Source organism: Crinia signifera, chromosome 4, assembly GCF_055691185.1.
Source record: "Crinia signifera chromosome 4, ASM5569118v1, whole genome shotgun sequence".
Lineage (NCBI taxonomy): Eukaryota > Metazoa > Chordata > Amphibia > Anura > Myobatrachidae > Crinia > Crinia signifera.
Genome location: NC_139220.1, coordinates 233,092,045 through 233,109,948, shown reverse-complemented (window position 1 = coordinate 233,109,948; position 17,904 = coordinate 233,092,045). Strand labels below are relative to the sequence as shown.

General features: G+C 43.9%; 1 long non-coding RNA gene across 1 annotated transcript; it reads right to left on the bottom strand.

Moving 5' to 3' along the window:
• Nucleotides 1-978: 978 nt before the first annotated feature.
• Nucleotides 979-16,833, bottom strand: LOC146072546 (uncharacterized). The gene is made up of 4 exons (XR_014473178.1): nucleotides 16,746-16,833; nucleotides 7,036-7,133; nucleotides 2,869-2,945; nucleotides 979-1,227 (listed from the first exon to the last, which is right to left on the bottom strand). It is a non-coding gene; the product is annotated as an uncharacterized LOC146072546 (long non-coding RNA).
• Nucleotides 16,834-17,904: the final 1,071 nt, after the last annotated feature.

Here is a 17,904-nt window from a genome sequence, read left to right as displayed (position 1 = left end):
ATTGTAATATAGCTGGCAATCTCTGGCACGATGAGGAATGTTCTAATACAACCTTTATAGGGAAATGTATAGTAACATATCATGACTAATAAGGACAATGGTTGATGAAGTCACTATAGACGAAATGCGTTGGTATCTCTCTTACCGTTTTGCCTATGACAAGTATGAAGGACTAAATAAACAAGTCTTTGGATAAAATTCTCTCTGCCTCACTGAATATTTGGATCACCATATATATGGACTTTATTTATTCTTTCTAGGCGCCATACTACAATTGTGTACTCTATTGTTTCTTGAGTCCCTTATTGTATATTTAATTCCTTAGTGGAGGATTATTGGGTGTACACACACATATATATATATATATATATATATATATATATATACACACACACACACACATACATACATACACACTCGGATAGGTTATTTAGGAAGATTCAGATAGGGTTGTTCTCATTCAGTGGGGTTTGGATGTCAGATCGCCAACCACCAGCCCCCGCCAGAAGGGGACACACTTGCATGTCCCCTTTCGATGGAGCTCCCCATCAGTCCCCGTCGCTGTCCGCCGGTCACCGCACTCCCCATTAACCCTGCAACCTGCCTGTCTCCCTGAATCGGAGATGGGCAGGGTTCGTATCCCCACCGCCCGAAAACTGGGACGCGCATGCGTATAAGATGCTCACGCGTCCCTGTCGGATGGAGCACCGCTCCGCCGGTGCTCGCCAGCAGGGGCATTCTGGCGAGCACTGTACTGGATATACTAGATGTCTACATCTTCTCATTCGGTTCTAGAGTATGGGCAGTTTTGTAATGTTGGTTGGTCAGTGGAAAAATTGTGTTGTTCTCTTATTGTCTGCTATATATATATATATATATATATATATATATATATACATACATACACACACACACACACAGGATAGATGTGCTAAACTGTATTAATTAAAATAAGTCAACTCACTAAGCAGTGTTAAGAGATGTTTATTTGACAATGAACATAAATCAGCTGGATTACAGCTCCTAAGGGCAGATTCTAAGATTGCTCATGATTTCCTCGGGGTTTTGACGAAACCAGTCATTAGCAGAACCTGCTCCAGTCTGTATACCAGGAAGTCTTCATTCCTCTATCCCAGGTCTGTGCTACTGGATGGTGCAATACTTTTTGTGTCTGCTGATCTTCAGACCATGTTATCCTTCTTGCATCTTCTCCAGTGTTTCAATGATCTAAGCACACAGAGAAATCACAAGTATTAGTATTCTTTTTTTAAAGGTCACATTTACCCCAAGCGCTTTTTCATGATAAATACATTGGGTACTTGTGTAGTTTCACGGCGGCAGCTTATGCCACGTTTCAAGCTACGTTATTATCGTAGCCCAACGGTTGCCTTACTTGTGTAGTTTCACGGCGGCAGCTTATGCTACGTTTGAAGCTACGTTATTATCGTAGCCCAACGGTTGCCTTACTTGTGTAGTTTCACGACGGCAGTCTAAGCTACATTATCAGCGTAGCCCAACGGCTGCCTAGTGTAGTCAGCGTAGTGACTCCACGGCAACCCTGCGTAGTCAGGGTAGTGTCCCCGTGAGGCAGCTATTCACCGTATTGTTGCCGGGAACTGCATCTCTGTTCCCGGCATCCCTGGCAGGCCTAGTGAGCGCCTCTCACACAGTGCCGGCACCCACATGATCCCCTCTCCATCAGAGAGGGGATCATGCGGGTGCTGGCGGAGAGGTGCTCCATCTGTCTGTGACGCAGAAGTATCTGATACGCTTCTGCGTCTGAGTAACTATTGCGGCAGGGTACAGCAACTCTGCCGACAGGGTTAGGGGTTCGGTAGCGCATGCGACTCCTGCACAAAGAGTGGGTGCAGACGCAAGTGCGTCTCATGAACAATAAAGGAGCCATATGCCAGTGCTCCATGTTACATACTGGCAAATGCCTCCATTTGAAACCCACACTATCCACGCCAGCCCGAAGCGTGACGAGCGGCCGCATTCTCCCGACCTTTTCATACCCCCACTATACACGTCGGCGTGGAGTTGATTTTATAAAGTGTGGCAAGCCCGAAGCGTGGCGAGCGCAGCAGGCCCCCCAAGGGGACACGGAATACATGTAAAGTAATCCGCGTCCCCATACGGTGCTTGCTGCGCTATGGGCTCGGTGGTTCGCTGCGCTCGCCACACTTTATATAATTAACTTCACTCCGACCTGGATAGTGGGGGTATGAAAAGGTCGGGAGGACGCTTAACACATCTGTTCGCCACGCTTCGGGCTGGCGTGGATCGTGGGGGTGTTTCAGGAACACATTCACACCTGCCATATCATACATCTGAGACAGTGATGACGATGTGTTATCTGCATTTTAATTAATAATAATAATAAAGCAACTTCACAAAGTAAAATAATATAGAAATTATCAAGAAGAAAAAAAAATGAAAGTTAATCTTCTGATTCTGCATTGACAGAAACTGCGTTAAGTGGCCGCGGGAACACTAAGCTACGCAGAAACCCTACGCTACTTTTAGCTACGCTGGCCACGGGAACACTACGCTCATTCTGACAGGGACGCTACGCTGACTACGTAACTGCTGCCGTCAAACTACACAAGTACCATACATTGTGTTAATGTGTTATGGCGAGATAGAATTCAAGGCAAAATACTTTTATACTAGTAAAATAATTTAAATACATTTTTTCTAAATGTGGCAAATCAAAGCCTTATGAAACCCAATGTTACCCATTACATTATAATTATTCACTACAAATAGATTAGTTTCTTTGGAAAAGGGTGAAATAGACACCTGCCATCATGCAAAATTACTGGACCTACTGACTGTATCACTGACAATACAAGCCTTGACACTTACGTCCTCAGGGAATGGCAATACATCACGTTCCAGTTTAGAGAAGATCACTTCATCATTAACTGTGACTTCAAAGCTGCCTATATAAAAAAAAAAAAAAAAAAAACTTTACCATACTTAAATTTTAGAACAAAATGGCCACACTACAGGCTAGCCAAGCATGCCCCCAAACCAACCATCCAACCCAGCAATAGGCCATTGATTTCTGGAAATTAGGAGTGTCCAGTAATAATATCTGTCTTTTCCATACAATATATTTACCATGTAGGAATACTACAAGTAAACCAACTATGTAATTACATTTTGTGCCCTAAATAGCATTTTTAATTACTTTGGATTCCATGCACAGAACTTTAGCTTGCTTCGGTGCATTCCTTGGCCAGAATCACGCACCTCCGGCCAACTTGGACCCTATTACATTTTGCAATAGGTATGTACAGTTATGCCCAAGTACATCGTGGCTGCGTTGCGCATAAAATGCTAGGCCACTATTGCCTGTGATTTTACTGCTGGCAGATGGTTAGCATGGCTTCTGCACCAATCACATACAGTTCATGACCATCCGATACGTCACTGCGGCTGCGAATAAAATAAAATAACTCTGTCCGTAAAGTAAGGACAAAATCCGTAGTGTAAAGTATGATACTGTAGGTCCTCCAATAATGTTTTAAGTAGTCATCTAGCAATAGCAAAGGTTAGCATGGCTTCTGTACCAATTACATAAATGACCGTACGTAGCTGCTTCTGCGAATAAATACTGTACTAACACTCTGTCCGTAAAGTAAGGACAAGATCCGTAGTGAAAAGTGGCTGGTTAGCAATGGTTAGCGAATTTAATCCCGAAACACGGTCCTCAAGGCAAGGAATTTTACCTGAAAAGCTAAATCTATTTTGCGAAAAAAACCGTTCTCTGTAGCGCAGTATGTACAGTATGGGTATTAACTATCGTGTACATGGAGGCCTGCCATTGTGAATTTTTGTTTGTGGAAAAGTCCGAAAGAATTTGATAAGCACCAACTACTGTAACTACAGTACCTGTATTGGTAAAAAAAAAAAAACGTTTAAAAAAAAAATATATATTGTAACCAACTGAGGATCGAACTACTGATACTGACATGGTGAAGTTGTGCCTCTACCCTCTAGGCCACTGTTGCCTGTGATTAACTGTGCTCCCTTGGTGTATGATATACTGTACAGCAACGTCCAATACAAGACATGCCCCATAAAGTATAGTACTGAACGTACTGTATGACATGCTCCGTATGATACTAGGTATTCAAATAATGTTTGAAGTACTGTAGTCATCCAGCAATAGCAAAGGTTACCATGGCTTCTGCACCAATTACATAAATTACCGTACGTCACTGCGGCTGCGAATAAAATAAAATAACTCTGTCCGTAAAGTAAGGACAAAATCCGTAGTGTAAAGTATGATACTGTAGGTCCTCCAATAATGTTTTAAGTAGTCATCTAGCAATAGCAAAGGTTAGCATGGCTTCTGTACCAATTACATAAATGACCGTACGTAGCTGCTTCTGCGAATAAATACAAAAACACTCTGTCCGTAAAGTAAGGACAAAATCCGTAGTGAATAGTGGCTGGTTAGCAAAAATCCGTAGCGTAAAGTCTTAACGTGGAGCATTAGTCACCCAGTGGTTAAACTATGTATTGCATGGCGTGGTACATAACGCAGGACATAACGCGATCTGCAACTCGCGAGTCAGAGCCCTCAAAAGCGCGTTGTAAACCACGATGTACCAGGCCATAACTGTATATTAGTTTGATTGCCTTCTGAAATACATGGTCTATAGGCATGTACCTGTAAATGCAACTAAACTATCAAAAAAAGAACTCAATGGAACTGTGCTGGAGAATTCCAAATTATTTATGTAAATGGTCAAGACAGGGTAAGTAGAATTGGAAGGGAAGGGAAGGAGCAGTCTAAAGCACATGGCAGCCGTTTCACCCATACCCCAACCAGAATCATGGCCATCCATTTGTGAATCTGGGAAATTCTTCATGCAAAAGATCCTTGATTTGATGATTCCTTCCATTTTCAAATCAGGGAATTGAGATTTTTAAACCTGTTGAAAATCCCCAATTGTTTACCCAGGATAGGGAAAGTGTAGAATCCATTGCAGATGTATGGGGCCTTTACTTTATACAGGAACAGTTACGTAAGTCCGGTAATGCGGACCAACACCTCTGCTCTTATATATATGCATGTTAGTAGGCATAACAAATGCATGTTATGCCTCCTAAAAGTGGCGGCTGCTGCCCATGGGCTGCTGAGCTTTCCAAAAACTGCAGGAGAAGCCGGCCAGCACATATAATAAACATACATGTACAGTTATAGGTAAGATATGTGCTTTCTGCCTTACACAGGGATCAGCAGCCACCTCTGCGGTACAGGACACAGACACACAGTGCTCTGCCTGGCTATCATCAATAAGCCTGCCCCAAGACTCCTGTGAAACCAGCCAATGGGAGTCTGGGGGTGGGCTTTATAATGATAGACAGGTTAAGTGAGCCTGTGCTCTGTGCTGCGGTGGCAGTCAGCACATATCTTACATACAGCTATAAATATATGTTTATATGTGCTGGTCAGCTCCCCCGTAAATGCAGCCCGCCTTGCAAATTAATGGGCATGCTGTGCGAATGGATGTTCATGGCCAGCGAAGAATTCAGAAATGTCCAAATCCCATCGCAAGCCATTCACCACTGAATGATTTTTACACTGGTCACCACTCATCGCAAGGGCCACATAGCCAGAGACTGATGCGATAAATACAGGCATACTGTACTGTGCATAGTGATGTGTGCTAAGCGGAAGCATAACAGAGAAGCAGGAGAGAGGAAGAGAGACCAGCAGACACTGCTGCTTCCCTTGGCTCCAATGCATCCCAGGCCACCCTAGCACGCCCATCCACCTGCCCATCCTGTACACAGTAGCCAATAGCCGGCTCTGTGTACAGTCAATTGAATCAGTGGAGGGATTTGTCATCTCTGCCATGGCCGAACCCATGCTGCGACTGACTAGCCTCCGGTGCTCAGCCAGTGGGCAGCGACAGGCAGCAGCATATCAGTGCGTCGAGCGGGTGCCGGCGCCCACACAGAGCCCACTGTGGTTTGCTCCCCCAAGCGGCAGCTGGGGCTGCCTTACAGTAGTTACACCACTGGATGCGCAAGACTGCTTATTGCATTGCTCAAAGGCATACACAAAGCTCCGTGTGTATGCCCCCCTTTTTTGTTCTAGGGTATAGGATTGCCATCTAGCAACAGCTGGTGGGGTTGGTAGCAAGCACTCTGATTTTCCACTGGAAGGCAGGGAAGTAAAAATTATTTGATACAACTTTGGGTTTGACAAATCTTGGATAAACTCATCTCTTATTGCAAATGCTAAAGCTAGAGTGAAGCCAGTGTCTTAGAAATAATAAGGACATTAAAGTAGTAGTCAAAGAATGGAAAGGGGATCTGCAAGTTATATAATAATTCCAGGCAGGTTTATTGTTGTTAGGATTATGTTCCTTTCTATGGTCGCCAACTAAATGACCAATGCTGCCAAACAACGGAACAGTAAATGATTTTCTCTATTCTGTTTATGTAGACTATAGCTGTCAAACTGTTCATAGTAGAATTATAACACGTGTGTGTGGACTCCATGCAGCTGTAGAGAGGAGGTGGCTACTATTGTTCTAACATATATATATAATAATATGAACACTGTAATAAAAGCATTTTCAATAAAATTGTAATGCACTGTTGTTTAGGTGTATGAAAATGAAGCATTTTGGGATATCTTTTTTTTTTTTAACACAAACTACTCTGGTTTAGTAAAAAGGGAAATCCATGGAATCTTATGGGGTTGAAATGAAAAGTTGTTTGGCTTTAGCACTGTAAAATAATCTGTGAACCTTATAACAGGGCCTTACCCCTGATAGAGCTGTGGTCTTAACAGATACAGTTATGCTGGGTGTTGTCATGCTGGGGATATTTACCAAGTGGCTATTCTGCAGTTCTTCTCCACAGGTTTTAAAGCACCAATAATAATAAGGGTATTGCTTTTTCATCCGGTATTAGAAACATTTTAAATCCTGCTGACAAAACTGCTGTTTAATAAATGTGGCCCCTTGATGGAATGAAGAAAATGATGAAGATGACTTTACTTACCAAGCCTTCCAACACCACCGCTGACCTCCGCTTCAGGTACATGCTCCTTAATGATAGCCGCAAGCTCCTGATAACGGGGCTCATAGCCTCACTTTTCACTAAGAAAAAAAATTGTATTATATTTACCAGAAAATACATTGTATATATTACAGTTAATTCAGTTGTTAAACTGTATTGGCTGTTATATAATCATACATTTGCTGCCCAGTGAATGGGTCTGAACCAGGCCCAAAGTGTAATATAAATTTTGAGCAAATCAGAGTTATTAATATACATTTTTTATTTTTAGAATTGACTGAAGATTTGCAGGTGGAGATATTCTGGATATTTCCTAGGTCTGATTTACAATGCAATGTGTATATGAATTAAAAAAAAAATTAAATAAACATTTGTATGCAAAATTCTGATTAAGATAACGCTCAATGGGACTAATACCATGTGTATGGTTGGGATTTGTGCATTTCTCACCAGATCATTCACTGCAGGGAGGGAGGGCAGGGGGTGGATGGGGGCGGACCATGAACATGCTGTCACATGACCTCAGTGCCCACCCCCTCTTTGTCAGACTCCAACCGAAATAAATGTCAGTTAAGACTGACTTTTATTTCCGAAGGGGAGAGAAATCATTCGATGGTCTACGACCATCGAATGATTTCTCTCCCCTTCGGCCGCATGTTCTCAGACACACCCCCTCGCAAGATACCGAGGGGATGCGGTAGGGGGCGGGCATTCGGTGGAGCGGCATTAAGCTGCTTGCTAAGCAGGGAATGACTGCTGCTTAGTGAGCGGTAGTGAATCAGGGCCCATACATACACTGCCAGCCTACTCAGCCACCGAGGTAGAACCACATACACTCATCTTGGGATCTGGCACTCTTCATAGAAACATACAATGTGATGACAGATGAGAACCACTTGGCCCACCTGCCCATGTACTTACAAACTAGAGTGTTTTATTTTTCACTTTTTTGGGGGGGGGGGGGGGGGGGGGTTTAGGGGGTGGTGGTTTGAAGGGAAGCAAGTTAACCTACCAGTACATATATTTGGATTATGCCAGATATCATCATTACTGAAAGCACCCTTGTGCAAATAATGAAAACAGGTCATCTGAAGAAAACGAATGATTTCTCAGAGCTCGCAGATTTGAGACACCTCTATGGCGTCTCAGACCTTCGAGAACCCTGTGCAGGAATCTGCTGACATCAGCTGCCCACCTGGCGCATCCACGTCATCGGGGAATTACCATGAGAACACCCAGCATTCTCATGGGACCGCCCATGAACGCTTCCAGGCCCGCTGCCCCACGCCCGGATGTCTGAGTACCAGTGCTGTGGGCGCTCACACACATCGGCTGCAAATGTGCAGTCGAGAACAGTCGGTCCCCCGTGCGAATGCTACATAATGATACAATGATAGTAAATTATATGAACATTGTTACAGAAGTAACGTATTGTTATGTTGTAAAGCCTCAAATATACTTCACTCTGTAGCAAAAAGTTTATATTAATCAAACCATAATTTCCTTCAACACCTCGTATAACCCCTTCCCGACATTTGACGTATATATACGTCATGGCCGGGATGTACTTCCCGACACATGACGTATATATACGTCATGACTTTAAACTGTCCCCGCGTCTATAGACGCGGGGACAGAGGGACGATGTCTGCTGTCCCTGACAGCAGACATGTCCCTGCATGCCCAGGGGGGCTGCGATGCCGCCCCCCCCGTCGGCGATCGCTGTGATTGGCTGTTCAGTGTGAACAGCCATTCACAGCGTTTTCCTGTGTTACCGGCGAATCAGACGCTCGGTAACACAGGTGTCAATCACCGCCGGGCGTCAGGGGGCATGAGGGGGTCATCGGTGACGACGACACCTCACCCCACCTGCCCCCAAGGCTGTGATTGGTCCGTGGGACCCACGGACCAATCACAGCCAAGGCGCGTGATTTAAACTAACGGTGACTGCACTGCAGACGCCATTCCGGTCTGGAATTGCGTGCAGAGCGGTCACCGTGCCAATCTGTCGTGATACATACCTGATCCTTGCCTGAAACTTACCTGATCACCGCTGATCACCGCTGGTAGCGTGCTGCCAGCAGCTGGATACTTCCTGGATCTTGTGACTTCTGTGTGTGCTGCTGCTGCAGTGTCATAGAGTCACAGATCGTGAGAGATAGGTACAGATAGTAAAAGAGAGTGATAGAGAGTGATAGAGAGTGCTATATTTTGTGTCTGCTGCACCCCCTTTTGTGCTGATCACTATATCTGAGGTGATCAGCAACTTTTTGGGGGTGCAGAGGTTTTTTTTTTATATATATACCTGTCAGTTGCAGCAAAGGTTGTGCTGCCTGTGCAACTGACTGCTGCCCCCCCCTGCTGCCCCCCTTTTGTGCTGATTGTGCTGATTAATTAACTGATCAGCAACTTTTTGGGGGTCCAGGGTTTTTTTTTTTATATATATATATATATATATATATATATATACCTGTCAGTTGCACCAAAGGTTGTGCTGCGTGTGCAACTGACTGCTGCCCCCCCTGCTGCCCCCCCTTTTGTGCTGGTCAGTTTAAATTAATTAATCAACTTTTTGGGGGTCCAGGTTTTTTTTTTATATATATATACCCTGTCAGGTTGTGTGTCTGCTGCCCCTCACTGCTAATCAGTGTTGCATCACTGATCTGCAGTTTTTTTTTTTTGGAGAGTGCAGTGGGGTTTTGTTTTTACACCCACGTTGCTTGTGTGGGTGTCCTGTGGCCGCTGATCAGTGACGTACAATCACTAAACAGCATTTTTGGCACAGGGTTGATATCATTTTTTTTTCTGCAGTTTTTTTAAATTGTTTTTTTTTTTGGAGAGTGCTATGGAAAATTTTTTTTAATTGTTTTTACACCCACGTTGCTTTTGTGGGTGTCCTGTGGCCGCTGATCAGTGACGTACAATCACTGAACAGCATTTTTGGCACAGGTTGATATCATTTTTTTTCTGCAGTTTTTTTTTAAATTGTTTTTTTTTGTTTTTACACCCACGTTGTTTTTGTGGGTGTCCTGTTGCCTTTGAGCGCTGTTCAGTGACGGACGTTACTGACCAACATCTGTGCTCAATTTTTGGCGCAGGACCTTTTTTTTTTTTTTTTAACCCCTTCAATTTTTTTTTTTTTTTTATTGGGATCAAATTCCTGTATAAAGTATTTTTTTTTCTGCACTACATACACACTACACACTACATACCCCCCGTGTTGAAATAAAGTTTGTACCCCCCCTACACTATACACGTGTTGAAACATTACACTTACAGAAACACAAAAATAAAAATGGCATCCCAAATGTCATCCCAGTCATCCAGAAGAATGTATTCAGCGGAGGAGGCATATGCCATGCTTGCCTCTGACTCTGACTCTGACACAGCCAGTGATGCAAGCGGGGAATTTGAAGGATTCGCCTTAAGCTCCTCTTCCACCTCTGCTGATGAGAGACCCCCTCAAAGACGCCCCCGTAGAGCAGCTGAGACCCCCCCCCAAATGATTGATCCCGTATGGACCCCACCACCAGACAATTTTGAGCCCCAGGTTCCTGAGTTTTTGGCCATCCCAGGAATCCAATTTGATTCAGCAGGTCTCAGAGAAATTGACTTTTTCAAATTATTTTTCTCTGATGATTTTATAAATTTAATGGTGGACCAAAGTAATTTATATGCCCAGCAGTTTATTGCTCAAAACCCCACGTCATCATTTGCTAGGTGGACCCCTGTAGATGCAGTAGAGATGATGACGTTTTGGGGTCTGGTGTTACATATGGGCATAGTAAAAAAGCCAGAAATTAGGTAATATTGGAGTACAGATGTTCTGTACAGCACCCCATTTTACCGTATGGCCATGACTCGGGCTCGTTTTGAGATAATCCTTAAATTTTTACATTACACCGATAATACACTGTGCCCACCCAGAGATGATCCCACCTTTGACCGGCTATTCAAAGTCAGGCCGGTCATTGATCATTTCAGTGCCAAATTTGCAGAGATGTACATCCCTGAAAAATTTATTTGTATTGACGAGTCCCTTATACATTTTAAAGGAAGGGTTAAATTCCGCCAGTACCTTCCCAGTAAGAGGGCAAGGTATGGCATAAAAATGTATAAGCTGTGTGAAAGCACCTCAGGGTACACCCACAGGTTTAGGGTATATGAAGGGAAGGATTCAAGAATTGAACCGCCAGAATGCCCCCCCTCCCTCGTAGGTGTTAGTGGAAAAATTGTCTGGGATTTAGTGCACCCCTTCCTGGATAAAGGTTATCACCTCTATGTGGATAACTTTTACACTAGCATCCCCCTGTTTAAGGCCCTGGGTTCAAGAGGTACAGCAGCTTGCGGTACTGTGCGTAAGAACCAAAGAGGCCTCCCAAAAACGCACATTGCCCAAGTAATGAGAAGGGGTGAAAGCAGGGGAATATGCACCGAAAATATGTTGTTGGTCAAATATAAGGACAAGAGGGATGTCCTTATACTGACAACAATTCATGGAGATAGTACCACCTCCATCCCTGTACGAGGTACCAGTACCCACACCTCAAAACCTAATTGTATCCTAGATCACAATAGGTACATGGGCGGAGTGGATCTTTCAGATCAGGTACTGAAGCCGTACAGTGCCCTGCGGAAAACAAAAATCTGGTACAAGAAGCTGGCCGTGTATATCATCCAGATGGCACTGTATAACGCTTACGTGCTATTCCGTTCTACCAGCCAGAGGGGGACATTTATGCACTTTCAAGAGGAAGTCATAAAGGGCCTAATATTTGGGAACCAGCAGGCAGAGGGCCCCAGTACTTCTAGTACTGGCCCCCGTATTGTACCAGGGCAGCATTTTCCTAACGAAATCCCCTCCACTGCAAGAAAGGGCAGGACACAAAAAAGATGCAAAGTTTGCTATAAAAATGGAATAAGAACGGAAACTATTTTCCACTGTGAAATTTGCCCCGACAAACCCGGCCTATGTATAAAGGAGTGTTTTAAAATATACCACACATCTATGGATTATTAGGTTCATCATTTCACCGTGCTTCGGGGGTCTTGCTAATGCCACATAGCACCCACCATTCATTCCACCAGAATCTGAGCTGCAAAATCCAAAAATCACTCCTTCCCTTCTGAGTCCTGCCATGCACCCAACTGGTATTTTTTGGTCACATATGAGGCATTGCCATACTCGGGAGAAATTGGGGCACAGATTTTGGGGTGCTTTTTCTCCTTTATACCTTCTGAAAATGAAAAAATTTAAACCAGAACTGCATTTTTGTGTAAAAAAAATGTAATTTTTCATTTTCACTGCCCAGTTGTATCAAAATTGGTAAAACCCCTGGGGGTTTGAAATGTACACTATACCCCTAGATGAATTCCCTGAGGGGTGTAGTTTGCAAAATGGGGTCACTTGTGGGGGGGTTCCACTGTATTGGGGCTTTGGGGGTCTTGCTAATGCGACATAGCACCCACCAACATTCCACCAGAATCTGTGCTGCAAAATCCAAATATCACTCCTTCCCTTCTGAGTCCTGCCACTTTTTGGTCACACATGAGGCATTGCCGTACTCGGGAGAAATTGGGGCACAGATTTTGGGGTGCTTTTTCTCCTTCATACCTTCTGAAAATGAAAAATTGAGCCAGAACTGCATTTTTGTGTAAAAAAATGTAATTTTTCATTTTCACTGCCCAGTTGTATCAAAATTGGTGAAACCCCTGGGGGTTTGAAATGTACACTATACCCCTAGATGAATTCCCTGAGGGGTGTAGTTTGCAAAATGGGGTCACTTGTGGGGGGGTTCCACTGTATTGGTGCTTGGGGGGTCTTGCTAATGCGACATAGCACCCACCAACATTCCACCAGAATCTGTGCTGCAAAATCCAAAAATCACTCCTTCCCTTCTGAGTCCTGCCATGCACCCAAATGGTATTTTTTGGTCACATGTGAGGCATTGCCGTACTCGGGAGAAATTGGGGCACAGATTTTGGGGTGCTTTGTCTCCTTCATTCCTTGTGAAAATGAAAAATTTTGAGCCAGAACTGCATTTTTGTGTAAAAAAATGTAATTTTTCATTTTCACTGCCCAGTTGTATCAAAATTGGTAAAACCCCTGGGGGTTTGAAATGTACACTATACCCCTAGATGAATTCCCTGAGGGGTGTAGTTTGCAAAATGGGGTCACTTGTGGGGGGGTTCCACTGTATTGGTGCTTGGGGGGTCTTGCTAATGCGACATAGCACCCACCAACATTCCACCAGAATCTGAGCTGCAAAATCCAAAAATCACTTCTTCCCTTCTGAGTCCTGCCATGCACCCAAATGGTATTTTTTGGTCACATGTGAGGCATTGCCGTACTCGGGAGAAATTGGGGCACAGATTTTGTGGTGCTTTGTCTCCTTCATTCCTTGTGAAAATGAAAAATTTTGAGTCAGAACTGCATTTTTGTGTAAAAAATTTAATTTTTCATTTTCACTGCCAAGTTGTACCACAATTGGTGAAACCCCTGGGGGTTTGAAATGTACACTATACCCCTAGATGAATTCCCTGAGGGGTGTAGTTTGCAAAATGGGGTCACTTGTGGGGGGGTTCCTAAATTTTAGCATCTTATGGTGCCTAGAAACCTACATGGTGCCTAAAAAATAATCTCATAAAAAGGAGGCTCCAAAATCAAGTAGGTGCTCCTTCTATTATGAAGCCTGTGGTTTGGTCAACGTGCACACTAGGGCCACATATAGGATATTTATGAAAACAAAAGAATTGGGGGAATCAATTTTTAGTCACATTTCTCTAGTAAAATCTACTGTGTTCCTTAGAAAAATGTATTAAAATTGCAAATCTGCAAAAAAAATGAAATTTTGAAATTTCACCTACACTTTGTTTTAATTCCTGTGAAACACCTAAAGGGTTAACAAACTTCCAAAATGCTGTTTTGAATACTGTGAGGGGTGCAGTTTTTGAAATGGCATCATTTATGGGGGTGTCTCACATACAAGTCCCTCAAAGTCACATCAGAACTGAACTGGTCCCTAAAAAAATCAGTGTTTGAAATTTTCTTGAAAATTTGAGAATTTGCTATTCATATTGTAAGCCTCCTAGTGTCCAAAAAAATTAAAAGGAAGTTGAAATAATGATGGAAACATAAAGTAGACATATGGTCTATGTTAGTTATTAACTATTTTGAGTGGTATGATTATTTGTCTCACAAGCAGAAAATGTAACATTTTGCAAATTGCTAAATTTTCCATTTTTTTACGACATTTTGGTATTTTTCACAAAAAAACACAGACTGTATCGACCCAAATTTACCACTAATTTGAAGTACAATGTGTCACGAGAAAACAATCTCAAAATCACTGGGATAAGTAAAAGCAAAAAAAGTTATCCCCACTTAAGTGATACATGTCAGATTTGAAAAAAAGGGCTCTGTCAGGAAGGCAAAAACTGGCTGTGTCAGGAAGGGGATAATATGATGTACTCTAGAATAAAAGGTGTACGATGACTGTATACTTCTTATTTTATGTCCCAATTTTAAGTATCCAAGGAGCCAGTAACAAAATACTTTGTACTGTACATAATAATGATCTTTTTACTGTATAGGCTGCTTAAATGTTTACACAGTAGAGTAGGGCTAGGTGCAAGGTTCCATTATCCAGTTGCAGATTAGCCTCTGGTAGTGTAGAGTATGTCAGTAACATATACCATACCATACCATATTTTGCAGTAGTAGACTCAGGGCCACTGGGGGGCGGTAGTTGGGAGCAGGGCAGGAGGGAGAGCTGGAGGTCTGGCTTAGCGGGCAGGAGGGAGGGCTCGCTGCGCTGTAGTTCAGTCCCGGTGCATGTTAACTGACATCTTCCTCCACCCGCACCGCGTACAGCCACTCAGCCGGGCAACGTCTGAGGGTGAGCCAAGTGCTCAGCGCTGCTCGGCTGAGCGGCTGTACACGGTGCGGGTGGAGGAAGATGTCAGTCACACTGCACCGGGACTGAACTGCGAGGCCTCCCTCCTGCCCGCTAAGCCAGACCTCCAGCTCTCCCTCCCGCCCGATGAGCTAGACCCGGGTGAGTAATTATATATGCACTGGAGGGAACAGCACGGCGGCCGTATCCCTCCCCCCCCCTGCCTGGGGCACTCCGGCGCCTTGCACCGGCACTGAGTAGACTGTGATTGGCAGTACAGGCATCTGATAGCTACCAGGGTAAATGTGCACTGCATCTAGTAACCAGTAATAATTAGAAATCCTATTGTTATTGGTGGATATTGTGCTGCTAACGACTAAACCAAGGCTGCGTCTACACATTGCATTTTAACATGTCCCTTTTAAAGGGACCTGTTTGGCAGGAAGGAGCATGCACATTAAATTTATGACTACATCTACACATTGCTTTACATCAGGATGCAATAGGATATATACACAAGTCTGCTGCATCCTGCTAAAATGCAATGTGTAGACACAAAAAACTGCATCCTGCCAATCAGGATCGTGTTCAAATGCATCCCATTAAAATGCAATGTGTAGATTCCCCACCTAATCCCCCACACAGGCTCTGGCAGGGCTGACCAGCACTGTGAAGCTGCAGTTGAAACGACCAGTCTGTTTCTCCTCCGAACTTCCCTTCTTGGTCACCTCCGGAATGTCAATCTCCCCTTCATTTCCCCTCCTGGATGTCTCACTGCAGCTCCAGGCATACCAAAGTGAGATGGGGATGAAGCCACCACTTCAGAGGGGCACTGTGCTCTAAAGTCTCCACAGTGACTGCCCACTTTCAGGCTCTGGTAGACGGGGTGGCCAATGCTTGGGGATTTGGAAAGCTTTGAGCAGCAATGGGAGAACGTTAGATGGAGCCTCTCACAGGGGGGGCAGATGTACTAAGCTTGAAAAGTGATAAAATGGAGAGTGATAAACCACCAGCCAATCAGCTTCTAACTGCCATGTCACAGGATGGGTTTGAAAAATGACAGGTAGGCACTGATTGATAAATGGAGAGTGATAATCCAATAACCAATTAGTACATCTCGTCCAGAATGAGAGTGTTTTGGCAAGAATGCTCCTAGGTACTCTGGTTTCCCCCCAGTTATTAGATACACCATGAAAAGGAGAAGTTCCTCCTTCTGTGTAAGGGGACATGACCGCAACTGTACACCCACCCCTATATAACCTCTGGAATACCCACTGAATTCTGTAGACCATACATATGATTCTATTTTGCAGGGTGCTAACAATCAGGAAGCAAGCGCAGTGTGACTCATACACCTATGTAAACTTAAAACATTGTCCAACTGCGTGCATGCACCTCAGAATAAAGCCTCGTGTTCTAAAATACTATAGTAATTCTATAGACTCTAGTATCTCTTACTAACTGCTTTGGGGCTCATCTACATTTGGATATAAGTCATCATAAAAGACTCCTCTCAGATGTAGCAGTGCACACCCACGCTTCTAGGTGCCACATTCACAATCGTTTTTTCACAATCTCTCCATATATGGAACTAGACACACCTTTTGCGAGGAGCATGACAAGCCCCCTCAATGGGGCATTTCGCAAAATTTTATTATCAATTATAATCTCCCTGAAACTAGTTTTCAAAAGTAGGCAAGTATGACTCTTCTGTAAGAACACAACTGCAGCAATCACTGCTAGAATATAATCTATTAGCCATAACTACTAAGAATCAGATGCATATTCTGTACTTACCAGAATTCTATGTAGATCTTCATTGCTTTACCCTTTCTCTGCATTCTGATGCCTGTAATGTAATGATGCTAGAAGCTGTGTTGCTGATATTTAAGGAGGCAGCAGCAGGGAGTGGTCGGTGCAGAAAGAGGCTGCCCTGGAAATGTGCCTAGTCATCCCCATTAGTCAGTGAGTGCATCCAGCCCCTTGTGATGGGATGCGGTCATTTGCTCTACAGCATTATGGTCGACAGTCATTAGGTCGACATGGGGAAAGGTCGACATGGGGAAAGGTCAAAAGGTCATTAGTTCGACATTGTCTAGGTCAACAGTCAAAAGGTCGACATAGGGTTTTTCACTGTTTTTTGAGCCAACATGTGCCAACAGACGGTATTTCATGCCCTACCATCCACTAGGGCGTAGCAGGAGATTAAAATAGTGTGCTAAGCGTAGCGAGGCACCGTGCCCGAAGCATTGCGAATGCAGCGGTGCACTTTCAGGTAAAAAAAATGGTGAAAAACACCATGTCGACCTACACAATGTCAAACAAATGACCTTTCGACCTAGTACCATGTCAACCTTAATGATGTAGACCAAATGATCCCAATCCCTTGTGATAGGTTACTGTACTGTACCTGGATGAATGATAACAGCAGCATCATCACCACACACTATCATGTAGCACCTGCACCTAGAAACTTTCTCATTACATACATAATACATTTTAGTGATGTATTTATTTACATATATAATATTGAAAAGAAAATTGCACTCACCAGGGCTTATCATCATGGTTTAAATAAATACCTCTTACTTTATTGCACCTCCATAGACAGTGACAGACTAAAGTCGACCATACACTGCTACAATGTCTCGCTGCAGTGTACGGACAGCCTTCCCGGGCAGCAAGATCGCATGCAACGCTGCTCCCCGCCCAGCCCATTGCCGGGAGGGAGGTCCCAGGCTGGCTGGTCAGACGGCCAGCAGATCTGACCACCGACTCAGGTCCGATGCGCAAGGGACAGGGCATAAGGGGACATCAAACTGACCCAATTCAGTTTGATTTGCCGGCACAAGTCAGCTCAGTGTATGGGACCTTAAGTTGACATTTCGACCACAGGAATGTGGCCGTAATCATGACGACACCACATCACAACAAACTGATGCCAGGTATAACATCT